The 12,789-nt window shown below is 53.3% G+C and overlaps 1 protein-coding gene across 3 annotated transcripts in view; it reads left to right on the top strand.

The window, feature by feature from the left end:
* LOC119976321 (netrin-G1-like) overlaps window positions 1-12,789 on the top strand; it is a 266,704-nt gene that overhangs the window by 137,102 nt on the left and 116,813 nt on the right. Inside the window, exon 1 of one of the 3 annotated variants that reach the window (XM_038816766.1) lies at window positions 1,069-1,217. The exons of the other annotated variants lie outside the window; for them this stretch is intronic. The gene's annotated coding sequence lies outside the window, so the exon portion shown is untranslated. Of the gene's footprint in view, window positions 1-1,068; window positions 1,218-12,789 lie in introns of those variants that run through there. 3 annotated transcript variants of the gene reach the window in all.

Below are 12,789 nucleotides of genomic sequence, written 5' to 3'. Positions count from 1 at the left end.
ACAGCGCCTCCTGCTGTTCCTGCTCAGTCTCAGGTTGTGGGACAGCGAGGCGGGAACACTAAACAGCGCCTCCTGCTGTTCCTGCTCAGTCTCAGATTGTGGGACAGCGAGCCGGGAACACTAAACAGCGCCTCCTGCTGTTCCTGCTCAGTCTCAGGTTGTGGGACAGCGAGCCGGGAACACTAAACAGCGCCTCCTGCTGTTCCTGCTCAGTCTCAGATTGTGGGACAGCGAGCCGGGAACACTAAACAGCGCCTCCTGCTGTTCCTGCTCAGTCTCAGATTGTGGGGCAGCGAGCCGGGAACACTAAACAGCGCCTCCTGCTGTTCCTGCTTAGTCTCAGATTGTGGGACAGCGAGCCGGGAACACTAAACAGCGCCTCCTGCTGTTCCTGCTCAGTCTCAGATTGTGGGACAGCGAGCCGGGAACACTAAACAGCGCCTCCTGCTGTTCCTGCTCAGTCTCAGATTGTGGGACAGCGAGCCGGGAACACTAAACAGCGCCTCCTGCTGTTCCTGCTCAGCCTCAGATTGTGGGACAGCGAGCGGGGAACACTAAACAGCGCCTCCTGCTGATCCTACCCAGTCTCACACTCTGAAGCGTTCCCAGGGGACAATTGGTTCTCATTGGTGATCTCCCCATTCTCAGTCTCACATCATCTGACTTTAAAACTGATTTGAGATGCACAAGGAGTTGTCTTTATTTAATGGTGAAGAATGAAATATTTCTCAGCAGACAAACAATGGAATTGGGTGAGAATTAAATCAATGTTGCTGGAAATGAGTTCTTGATGAACAGCAGATTCTGAACTTGGTCTTTTGCCGCGGGGTCTTTGATGCTCCTGGCTGGCATCACATTAACTTTCCCCAACATGTAATTTAATGTGGAAATCATCTCATTTCCAGAGAGAAGACATCAGCGAGCCGACATCCCTGAACCACAAACTGCCTTCAGCTCAGAGCTGTCAATAAACACAAAACTCAACTCACCTGTACTCAGGGCAGGATTGGTTATACAGTATTGATCTGCAGTTTTTAAAGGAAAGGTGAAAATGAAAATAATCCCCAAATAAACTCAGCAGAATATATTACAACGTCCAGTGGAAACACAGAAGATCTACAGTACAGAAAAGGCCATTCGGCCCATCAGATCTACACCAACCTTCGGAAAGACCAGCCCGCTTAGTCCCATACCCCATCCGGTAACCAAATCCGAAGGTACCTTGCTTCAGTCCCAATCGCATGTCCTACCCCCTCAAGCACCTCCAGTCCCTACACACCTTCCTATCTTTCTAACCACATCCATCCAGCACGTTCATCACGCCCTATCTCTGTAACTTGGAGATGGTGATTGTTGGGGGTTAGATTGGAGATGGTGAGTGTCTGTTGGGTGTTGGTGTGGAGATGGTGAGTGTGTGTTGAGGCTTTGATTGGAGATGGGTTTTTCCAATTAAGGGGCAATTTAGCCTGGCCAATTCACCTACGCTGCACATCATTGGGTTGTGGGGGCATGACACACACAGACACAGCAAGAATGCGCGAATTCCAGGGGGGGATTTGATTGGAGATGGTGAGTGTGTCAGTGGTTTAATTGGAGGTGGTGAGTGTGTGTCGGGAGATGAGTCGAGATGGTGAGTGTGTGTCGGTGGTTTGATTGGAGATGGCGAGTGTGTATTGGGGGATGAGTGGAGATGGTGAGTGTGTGCTGGGGGATGAGTGTAGATGTTGAGTATGTGTCAGGGGATGAGTGGAGACGGTGAGTGTGTGTCGGGGGGGTTTGATTGGAGATGGTGAGTGTGTGTCGGGGTTTGATTGGAGATGGTGAGTGTGTGTTGGGGGATGAGTGGTGAGGGTGAGTGTGTGTTGGGAGATGAGTGGAGATGGTGAGTGTGTCGGGGGGTTTGATTGGAGATGGTGAGTGTGTGTTGGGGAATGAGTGGAGATGGTGAGTGTGTGTTGGGGATGAGTGGAGATGGTGACTGTGTCGGGGGGTTTGATTGGAGATGGTGTGTGTGTGTTGGGGATGAGTGGAGATGGTGAGTGTGTGTCAGGGGATGAGTGGAGATGGTGAGTGTGTGTCGGGGGGTTTGAATGGAGATGGCGAGTGTGTGTCGGGGGATGAGTGGAGATGGTGAGTGTGTCGGGGGATTTGATTGGAGATGGTGAGTGTGTGTCGAGGGGTTTGATTGGAGATGGTGAGTGTGTGTCGGGGGTTTGATTGGAGATGGTGAGTGTGTGTCGGGGGATGAGTGGAGATGGTGAGTGTGTCGAGGGGTTTGATTGGAGATGGTGTGTGTGTCGAGGGGTTTGATTGGAGATGGTGAGTGTGTATCGGTGGATGAGTGGAGATGGTGAGTGTGTCGGGGGTTGATTGGAGATAGTGAGTGTGTGTCGGGGATGAGTGGAGATGGTGAGTGTGTGTCGGGGGTTTGATTGGAGATGGTGAGTGTCAGTCCGGAGATGAGTGGAGATGGTGAGTGTGTGTCGGGGATGAGTGGAGATGGTGAGTGTGTTTCGGGGATGAGTGGAGATGGTAAGTGTGTGTCGGGGTTTTTTATTGGAGATGGTGAGTGTGTGTCGAGGGGTGAGTGCAGATGGTGAGTGTGTGTTGGGGGATGAGTGGAGATGGTAAGTGTGTGTCGGGGTTTTTAATTGGAGATGCTGAGTGTGTGTTGGGGTTTTTTATTGGAGATGGTGAGTGTCAGTCCGGGGATGAGTGGAGATGGTGAGTGTGTGTTGGGGGATGAGTGGAGATGGTGTGTGTGTGTCAGGGGGGGTTTGATTGGAGATGGTGAGTGTGTGTCAGGGGGGGTTTGATTGGAGATGGTGTGTGTGTGTCAGGGGGGGTTTGATTGGAGATGGTGTGTGTGTGTCAGGGGGGGTTTGATTGGAGATGGTGTGTGTGTGTCAGGGGGGGTTTGATTGGAGATGGTGAGTGTGTGTCAGGCAGTTTGATTGGAGATGGTGAGTGTCAGTCCGGGGATGAGTGGAGATGGTGAGTGTGTGTCGGGGGATGAGTGGAGATGGTGAGTGTGTGTCGAGGGGTTTGATTGGAGATGGTGAGTGTGTGTCAGGGCATGAGCGGAGATGGTGATTGTGTCGGGGGATGAGTGGAGATGGTGAGTGTGTCGGGGGGTTTGATTGGAGATGGTGAGTGTGCGTCGAGGGGTTTGATTGGAGATGGTGAGTGTGTGTCGGGGGGTTTGATTGGAGATGGTGAGTGTGTGTCGGTGGATGAGTGGTGATGGTGAGTGTGTGTTGGGGGATGAGTGGAGATGGTGAGTGTGTGTCGGGGATGAGTGGAGATGGTGAGTGTGTGTTGGGGAATGAGTGGAGATGGTGAGTGTGTCGCAGGGTTTGATTGGAGACGGTGAGTGTGTGTTGGGGGATACGTGGAGATGGTGAGTGTGTGTCGGGGGATGAGTGGTGATGGTGAGTGTGTGTCGGGGATGAGTGGTGATGGTGAGTGTGTGTCGGGGATGAGTGGAAATGGTGAGTGTGTGTCGGGGGTTTTTATTGGAGATGGTGAGTGTGTCGGGGGATGAGTGGAGATGGTAAGTGTGTGTCGGGGTCTTTTATTGGAGATGGTGAGTGTGTGTCGGGGATTTTTATTGGAGATGGTGAGTGTGTGTCGGGGGGTTTTATTGTAGATGGTGAGTGTGTCGGGGGATGAGTGGAGATGGTGACTGTGTGTCGGGGATGAGTGGAGATGGTAAGTGTGTGTCGGGGGTTTTTATTGGAGATGGTGAGTGTGTCGGGGGATGAGTGGAGATGGTGAGTGTGTGTCGGGGGATGAGTGGAGATGGTAAGTGTGTGTCCCGGTTTTTTATTGGAGATGGTGAGTGTGTGTCGGGGGTTTTTATTGGAGATGGTGAGTGTGTGTCGGGGGGTTTTATTGTAGATGGTGAGTGTGTGTCGGGGGGTTTTATTGTAGATATGTGAGTGTGTGTCGGGGGGTTTTATTGTAGATGGTGAGTGTGTGTCGGGGGGTTTTATTGTAGATGGTGAGTGTCAGTCTGGGGATGAGTGGAGATGGTGAGTGTGTGTTGGGGGATGAGTGGAGATGGTGTATGTGTGTCAGGGGGGGTTTGATTGGAGATGGTGAGTGTGTGTCAGGCGGTTTGATTGGAGATGGTGAGTGTCAGTCCGGGGATGAGTGGAGATGGTGAGTGTGTCGGGGTGTTTATTGGAGATGGTGAGTGTGTGTCGGGGGGATGAGTGGAGATGGTGAATGTGGGTTGAGGGGTTTGATTGGAGATGGTGAGTGTGTGTCAGGGGATGAGCGGATATGGTGAGTGTGTCGGGGGATGAGTGGAGATGGTGAGTGTGTCGGGGTGTTTGATTGGAGATGGTGAGTGTTCGTCGAGCGGTTTGATTGGAGATGGTGAGTGTGCGTCGAGGGGTTTGATTGGAGATGGTGAGTGTGTGTCGAGGGGTTTGATTGAAGTAGGTGAGTGTGTGTCGGGGGTTTGATTGGAGATGGTGTGTGTATGTTGGGGGATGAGTGGAGATGGTGACTGTGTGTTGGGGGATAAGTGGAGATGGTGAGTGTGTGTCGGGCGGTTTGATTGGAGATGGGCCGTGTCAGTCCGGGGATGAGTGGAGATGGTGAGTGTGTCGGGGGTGTTTGATTGGAGATGGTGAGTTTGTGTCGGGGGGTTTGATTGGAGATAGTGAGTGTGAGTCGGGGGATGAGTGGAAATGGTGAGTGTGTTGGGAGGTTTGATTGGATGTGGTGAGTGTGTGTCGAGGGTTTGATTCGAGATGGTGAGTGTGTGTTGGGGAATGAGTGGAGATGGTAAGTGTGTGTCGGGGGATGAGTGGAGATGGTGAGTGTGTGTCGGGGGATGAGTGGAGATGGTGAGTGTGTGTCGGGGGATGAGTGGAGATGGTGAGTGTGTGTCGGGGGATGAGTGGAGATGGTGAGTGTGTGTCGGGCGGTTTGATTAGAGATGGTGAGTGTGTGTCGAGGGATTGATTGGAGATAGTGAGTGTGTGTCGGGGGATGAGTGGAGCTGGTGAGTGTGTGTCGAGGGTTTGATTGGAGATAGTGAGTGTGTGTCGGGGATGAGTGGAGCTGGTGAGTGTGTCGGGGGGTTTGATTGGAGATGGTGAGTGTGTCAAGGGGTTTGATTGGAGATGGTGAGTGTGTGTTGGGGAATGAGTGGAGATGGTGAGTGTGTGTTGGGGGATGAGTGGAGATGGTGAGTGTGTGTTGGGGGATGAGTGGTGATGGTTAGTGTGTCGGGGGTTTGATTGGAGATGGTGAGTGTGTGTTGGGGAATGAGTGGAGACGGTGAGTGTGTGTTGGGGGATGAGTGGAGATGGTGAGTGTGTGTTGGGGATGAGTGGAGAAGGTAAGTGTGTCAGGGGATGAGTGGAGATGGTGAGTGTGTGTCGGCGGATGAGTCGAGATAGTGAGTGTGTCGGGGGGGTTTGATTGGAGATGGTGAGTGTGTGACGGGGGATGAGTGGAGATGGTGAGTGTGTGTCGGCGGATGAGTGGAGATGGTGAGTGTGTGTCGGGGGGTTTGAATGGAGATGGTGAGTGTGTGTCGAGGGGTTTGAATGGAGATGGTGAGTGTGTGTCGGGGGTTTGAATGGAGGTGAGTGTGTGTCGAGGGGTTTGAATGGAGATGGTGAGCGTGTGTCGCCGGATGAGTGGAGATGGTGAGTGTGTCGGGGGGTTTGATTGGAGATGGTGAGTGTGTGTCGCCGGATGAGTGGAGATGGTGAGTGTGTCGGGGGTGTTTGATTGGAGATGGTGAGTTTGTGTCGGGGGGTTTGATTGGAGATGGTGAGTGTGTGTCGCCGGATGAGTGGAGATGGTGAGTGTGTGTTGGGCGGTTTGATTGGATGTGGTGAGTGTGTGTAGAGGGTTTGGTTGGAGATGGTGAGTGTGTGTTGGTGGATGAGTGGAGATGGTACGTGTGTGTCGGGGGATGAATGGAGATGGTGAGTGTGTGTCGGGGGATGAGTGTAGATGGTGAGTGTGTGTTGGGGGATGAGTGGAGATGGTGAGTGTGTTGCGGGGTTTGATTGGAGATGGTGAGTGTGTGTCAGGGGATGAGTGGAGAGGGTGAGTGTGTGTCGGGGGTTTGATTGGAGATGGTGAGTGTGTGTTGGGGGATGAGTGGTGTTGGTGAGTGTGTCGGGGGGTTTGATGGAGATGGTGAGTGTGTCGAGGGGTTTGATTTGAGATGGTGAGTGTGTGTCGGGGATGAGTGGAGATGGTGAGTGTGTGTCAGGGGATGAGTGGAGATGGTGAGTGTGTGTCGAGGGGTTTGATTGGAGATGGTGAGTGTGTGCTGGGGGATGAGTGGAGATGGTGAGTGTGTGTTGGGGGATGAGTGGAGATGGTGAGTGTGTGTCGGGGATGAGTGGAGATGGTGAGTGTGTTTCGGGGATGAGTGGAGATGGTAAGTGTGTGTCGGGGGTTTTTATTGGAGATGGTGAGTGTGTGTCGGGGGGTGAGTGCAGATGGTGAGTGTGTGTTGGGGGATGAGTGGAGATGGTAAGTGTGTGTCGGGGTTTTTAATTGGAGATGCTGAGTGTGTGTTGGGGTTTTTTATTGGAGATGGTGAGTGTCAGTCCGGGGATGAGTGGAGATGGTGAGTGTGTGTTGGGGGATGAGTGGAGATGGTGTGTGTGTGTCAGGGGGGGTTTGATTGGAGATGGTGAGTGTGTGTCAGGCAGTTTGATTGGAGATGGTGAGTGTCAGTCCGGGGATGAGTGGAGATGGTGAGTGTGTGTCGGGGGATGAGTGGAGATGGTGAGTGTGTGTCGAGGGGTTTGATTGCAGATGGTGAGTGTGTGTCAGGGCATGAGCGGAGATGGTGATTGTGTCGGGGGATGAGTGGAGATGGTGAGTGTGTCGGGGGGTTTGATTGGAGATGGTGAGTGTGCGTCGAGGGGTTTGATTGGAGATGGTGAGTGTGTGTCGGGGGATGATTGGAGATGGTGAGTGTGTGTCGAGGGGTTTGATTGGAGATGGTGAGTGTGTGTCGGTGGATGAGTGGTGATGGTGAGTGTGTGTTGGGGGATGAGTGGAGATGGTGAGTGTGTGTCGGGGGATGAGTGGTGATGGTGAGTGTGTGTTGGGGGATGAGTGGTGATGGTGAGTGTGTGTCGGGGATGAGTGGAGATGGTGAGTGTGTCGCAGGGTTTGATTGGAGACGGTGAGTGTGTGTTGGGGGATACGTGGAGATGGTGAGTGTGTGTCGGGGGATGAGTGGTGATGGTGAGTGTGTGTCGGGGATGAGTGGAGATGGTGAGTGTGTGTCGGGGGATGAGTGGTGATGGTGAGTGTGTGTCGGGGGGTTTTATTGTAGATGGTGAGTGTCAGTCTGGGGATGAGTGGAGATGGTGAGTGTGTGTTGGGGGATGAGTGGAGATGGTGTATGTGTGTCAGGGGGTTTGATTGGCGATGGTGAGTGTGTGTCAGGCAGTTTGATTGGAGATGGTGAGTGTCAGTCCGGGGATGAGTGGAGATGGTGAGTCTGTGTCGGGGGATGAGTAGAGATGGTGAGTGTGTGTCGAGGGGTTTGATTGCAGATGGTGAGTGTGTGTCAGGGCATGAGCGGAGATGGTGATTGTGTCGGGGGATGAGTGGAGATGGTGAGTGTGTCGGGGGGTTTGATTGGAGATGGTGAGTGTGCGTCGAGGGGTTTGATTGGAGATGGTGAGTGTGTGTCGGGGGATGATTGGAGATGGTGAGTGTGTGTCGAGGGGTTTGATTGGAGATGGTGAGTGTGTGTCGGTGGATGAGTGGTGATGGTGAGTGTGTGTTGGGGGATGAGTGGAGATGGTGAGTGTGTGTCGGGGGATGAGTGGTGATGGTGAGTGTGTCGCAGGGTTTGATTGGAGACGGTGAGTGTGTGTTGGGGGATACGTGGAGATGGTGAGTGTGTGTTGGGGGATGAGTGGAGATGGTGAGTGTGTGTCGGGGATGAGTGGTGATGGTGAGTGTGTGTCGGGGATGAGTGGAGATGGTGAGTGTGTCGCAGGGTTTGATTGGAGACGGTGAGTGTGTGTTGGGGGATACGTGGAGATGGTGAGTGTGTGTCGGGGGATGAGTGGTGATGGTGAGTGTGTGTCGGGGATGAGTGGAGATGGTGAGTGTGTGTCGGGGGATGAGTGGTGATGGTGAGTGTGTGTCGGGGATGAGTGGTGATGGTGAGTGTGTGTCGGGGATGAGTGGAGATGGTAAGTGTGTGTCGGGGGTTTTTATTGGAGATGGTGAGTGTGTCGGGGGATGAGTGGAGATGGTAAGTGTGTGTCGGGGTTTTTTATTGGAGATGGTGAGTGTGTGTCGGGGGTTTTTATTGGAGATGGTGAGTGTGTGTCGGGGGGTTTTATTGTAGATGGTGAGTGTCAGTCTGGGGATGAGTGGAGATGGTGAGTGTGTGTTGGGGGATGAGTGGAGATGGTGTATGTGTGTCAGGGGGTTTGATTGGAGATGGTGAGTGTGTGTCAGGCAGTTTGATTGGAGATGGTGAGTGTCAGTGTGGGGATGATTGGAGATGGTGAGTGTCAGTCCGGGGATGAGTGGAGATGGTGAGTCTGTGTCGGGGGATGAGTAGAGATGGTGAGTGTGTGTCGAGGGGTTTGATTGCAGATGGTGAGTGTGTGTCAGGGCATGAGCGGAGATGGTGATTGTGTCGGGGGATGAGTGGAGATGGTGAGTGTGTCGGGGGGTTTGATTGGAGATGGTGAGTGTGCGTCGAGGGGTTTGATTGGAGATGGTGAGTGTGTGTCGGGGGATGATTGGAGATGGTGAGTGTGTGTCGAGGGGTTTGATTGGAGATGGTGAGTGTGTGTCGGTGGATGAGTGGTGATGGTGAGTGTGTGTTGGGGGATGAGTGGAGATGGTGAGTGTGTGTCGGGGGATGAGTGGTGATGGTGAGTGTGTGTTGGGGGATGAGTGGTGATGGTGAGTGTGTGTCGGGGATGAGTGGAGATGGTGAGTGTGTCGCAGGGTTTGATTGGAGACGGTGAGTGTGTGTTGGGGGATACGTGGAGATGGTGAGTGTGTGTCGGGGGATGAGTGGTGATGGTGAGTGTGTGTCGGGGATGAGTGGAGATGGTGAGTGTGTGTCGGGGGATGTGTGGTGATGGTGAGTGTGTGTCGGGGATGAGTGGTGATGGTGAGTGTGTGTCGGGGATGAGTGGAGATGGTAAGTGTGTGTCGGGGGTTTTTATTGGAGATGGTGAGTGTGTCGGGGGATGAGTGGAGATGGTAAGTGTGTGTCGGGGTTTTTTATTGGAGATGGTGAGTGTGTGTCGGGGGGTTTTATTGGAGATGGTGAGTGTGTGTCGGGGGGTTTTATTGTAGATGGTGAGTGTCAGTCTGGGGATGAGTGGAGATGGTGAGTGTGTGTTGGGGGATGAGTGGAGATGGTGTATGTGTGTCAGGGGGTTTGATTGGAGATGGTGAGTGTGTGTCAGGCGGTTTGATTGGAGATGGTGATTGTGTGTCGGGGGTTTGATTGGAGATGGTGTGTGTATGTTGGGGGATGAGTGGAGATGGTGAGTGTGTCGGGGTGTTTATTGGAGATGGTGAGTGTCAGTCCGGGGATGAGTGGAGATGGTGAGTGTGTCGGGGTGTTTGATTCGAGATGGTGAGTGTGCGTCGAGGGGTTTGATTGGAGATGGTGAGTGTGCGTCGAGGGGTTTGATTGGAGATGGTGAGTGTGTGTCGAGGGGTTTGATTGGAGTAGGTGAGTGTGTGTCGGGGGTTTGATTGGAGATGGTGTGTGTATGTTGGGGGATGAGTGGAGATGGTGACTGTGTGTTGGGGGATGTGGAGATGGTGAGTGTGTGTCGGGCGGTTTGATTGGAGATGGGCCGTGTCAGTCCGGGGATGAGTGGAGATGGTGAGTGTGTCGGGGGTGTTTGATTGGAGATGGTGAGTTTGTGTCGGGGGGTTTGATTGGAAATAGTGAGTGTGAGTCGGGGGATGAGTGGAAATGGTGAGTGTGTGTTGGGCGGTTTGGTTGGAGATGGTGAGTGTGTGTCAGGGGATGAGCGAATATGGTGAGTGTGTCGGGGGATGAGTGGAGATGGTGAGTGTGTCGGGGGGTTTGATTGGAGATGGTGAGTGTGCGTCGAGGGGTTTGATTGGAGATGGTGAGTGTGTGTCGAGGGGTTTGATTGAAGTAGGTGAGTGTGTGTCGGGGGTTTGATTGGAGATGGTGTGTGTATGTTGGGGGATGAGTGGAGATGGTGACTGTGTGTTGGGGGATAAGTGGAGATGGTGAGTGTGTGTCGGGCGGTTTGATTGGAGATGGGCCGTGTCAGTCCGGGGATGAGTGGAGATGGTGAGTGTGTCGGGGGTGTTTGATTGGAGATGGTGAGTGTGTCGGGGGTGTTTGATTGGAGATGGTGAGTTTGTGTCGGGGGGTTTGATTGGAAATAGTGAGTGTGAGTCGGGGGATGAGTGGAAATGGTGAGTGTGTGTTGGGCGGTTTGGTTGGAGATGGTGAGTGTGTGTTGGGGGATGAGTGGAGATGGTAAGTGTGTGTCGGGGGATGAGTGGAGATGGTGAGTGTGTGTCGGAGGATGAGTGGAGATGGTGAGTGTGTTGGGGGATGAGTGGAGATGGTGAGTGTGTCGCGGGGTTTGATTGGAGATTGTGAGTGTATGTCAGGGGATGAGTGGAGATGGTGAGTGTGTCGGGGGTGTTTGATTGGAGATGGTGAGTTTGTGTCGGGGGGTTTGATTGGAGATAGTGAGTGTGAGTCGGGGGATGAGTGGAAATGGTGAGTGTGTGTTGGGCGGTTTGATTGGATGTGGTGAGTGTGTGTCGAGGGTTTGATTCGAGATGGTGAGTGTGTGTTGGGGAATGAGTGGAGATGGTAAGTGTGTGTCGGGGGATGAGTGGAGATGGTGAGTGTGTGTCGGGGGATGAGTGGAGATGGTGAGTGTGTGTCGGGGGATGAGTGGAGATGGTGAGTGTGTGTCGGGGGATGAGTGGAGATGGTGAGTGTGTGTCGGGCGGTTTGATTCGAGATGGTGAGTGTGTGTCGAGGGATTGATTGGAGATGGTGAGTGTGTGTCGGGGGATGAGTGGAGCTGGTGAGTGTGTGTCGAGGGTTTGATTGGAGATAGTGAGTGTGTGTCGGGGATGAGTGGAGCTGGTGAGTGTGTCGGGGGGTTTGATTGGAGATGGTGAGTGTGTCAAGGGGTTTGATTGGAGATGGTGAGTGTGTGTTGGGGAATGAGTGGAGATGGTGAGTGTGTGTTGGGGGATGAGTGGAGATGGTGAGTGTGTGTTGGGGGATGAGTGGTGATGGTGAGTGTGTCGGGGGTTTGATTGGAGATGGTGAGTGTGTGTTGGGGAATGAGTGGAGACGGTGAGTGTGTGTTGGGGGATGAGTGGAGATGGTGAGTGTGTGTTGGGGATGAGTGGAGATGGTAAGTGTGTCAGTGGATGAGTGGAGATGGTGAGTGTGTGTCGGCGGATGAGTCGAGATGGTGAGTGTGTCGGGGGGGTTTGATTGGAGATGGTGAGTGTGTGACGGGGGATGAGTGGAGATGGTGAGTGTGTGTCGGCGGATGAGTGGAGATGGTGAGTGTGTGTCGGGGGGTTTGAATGGAGGTGAGTGTGTGTCGAGGGGTTTGAATGGAGATGGTGAGTGTGTGTCGGGGGTTTGATTGGAGATGGTGAGCGTGTGTCGCCGGATGAGTGGAGATGGTGAGTGTGTCGGGGGTGTTTGATTGGAGATGGTGAGTTTGTGTCGGGGGGTTTGATTGGAGATGGTGAGTGTGTGTTGGGGGATGAGTGGTGTTGGTGAGTGTGTCGGGGGGTTTGATGGAGATGGTGAGTGTGTCGAGGGGTTTGATTGGAGATGGTGAGTGTGTGTCGGGGATGAGTGGAGATGGTGAGTGTGTGTCAGGGGATGAGTGGAGATGGTGAGTGTGTGTCGGGGGATGAGTGGAGATGGTGAGTGTGTGTCGAGGGGTTTGATTGGAGATGGTGAGTGTGTGTCGAGGGGTTTGATTGGAGATGGTGAGTGTGTGTCGGGGGATGAGTGGAGATGGTGAGTGTGTGCTGGGGGATGAGTGGAGATGGTGAGTGTGTGTTGGGGGATGAGTGGAGATGGTGAGTGTGTGTCGAGGGGTTTGATTGGAGATGGTGAGTGTGTGCTGGGGGATGAGTGGAGATGGTGAGTGTGTGTTGGGGGATGAGTGGAGATGGTGAGTGTGTGTCGGCGGATGAGTGGAGATGGTGAGTGTGTCGGGGGTGTTTGATTGGAGATGGAGAGTTTGTGTCGGGGGTTTGATTGGAGATGGTGAGCGTGTGTCGGGGGATGAGTGGAAATGGTGAGTGTGTGTTGGGCGGTTTGATTGGATGTGGTGAGTGTGTGTCAATGGTTTGATTCGAGATGGTGAGTGTGTGTTGGGGAATGAGTGGAGATGGTAAGTGTGTGTCGGGGGATGAGTGGAGATGGTGAGTGTGTGTTGTGGGATGAGTGGAGATGGTTAGTGTGTGTCGAGGGTTTGATTGGAGATAGTGAGTGTGTGTCGGGGGATGAGTGGAGATGGTGAGTGTGTGTCGGGGGTTGAGTGGAGATGGTGAGTGTGTGTTGGGGACTAGTGGAGATGGTGAGTGTGTGTCGGGGGGTTTGATTGGAGATGGTGAGTGTGTCGGGGGATGAGTGGAAATGGTAAGTGTGTGTCGAGGGGTTGATTGGAGATGGTGAGTGTGTGTCGGGGGATGAGTGGAGATGGTGAGTGTGTGTCAGGGGATGAGTGGAGATGGTGAGTGTGTGTTGGGGATGAGTGGAGA

The sequence above is a fragment of the Scyliorhinus canicula genome, chromosome 13 (genome assembly GCF_902713615.1).
Source record: "Scyliorhinus canicula chromosome 13, sScyCan1.1, whole genome shotgun sequence".
NCBI lineage: Eukaryota > Metazoa > Chordata > Chondrichthyes > Carcharhiniformes > Scyliorhinidae > Scyliorhinus > Scyliorhinus canicula.
The sequence above is the reverse complement of the archived record's forward strand: the minus strand, read 5'-3'. Positions and strand labels throughout refer to the sequence as shown.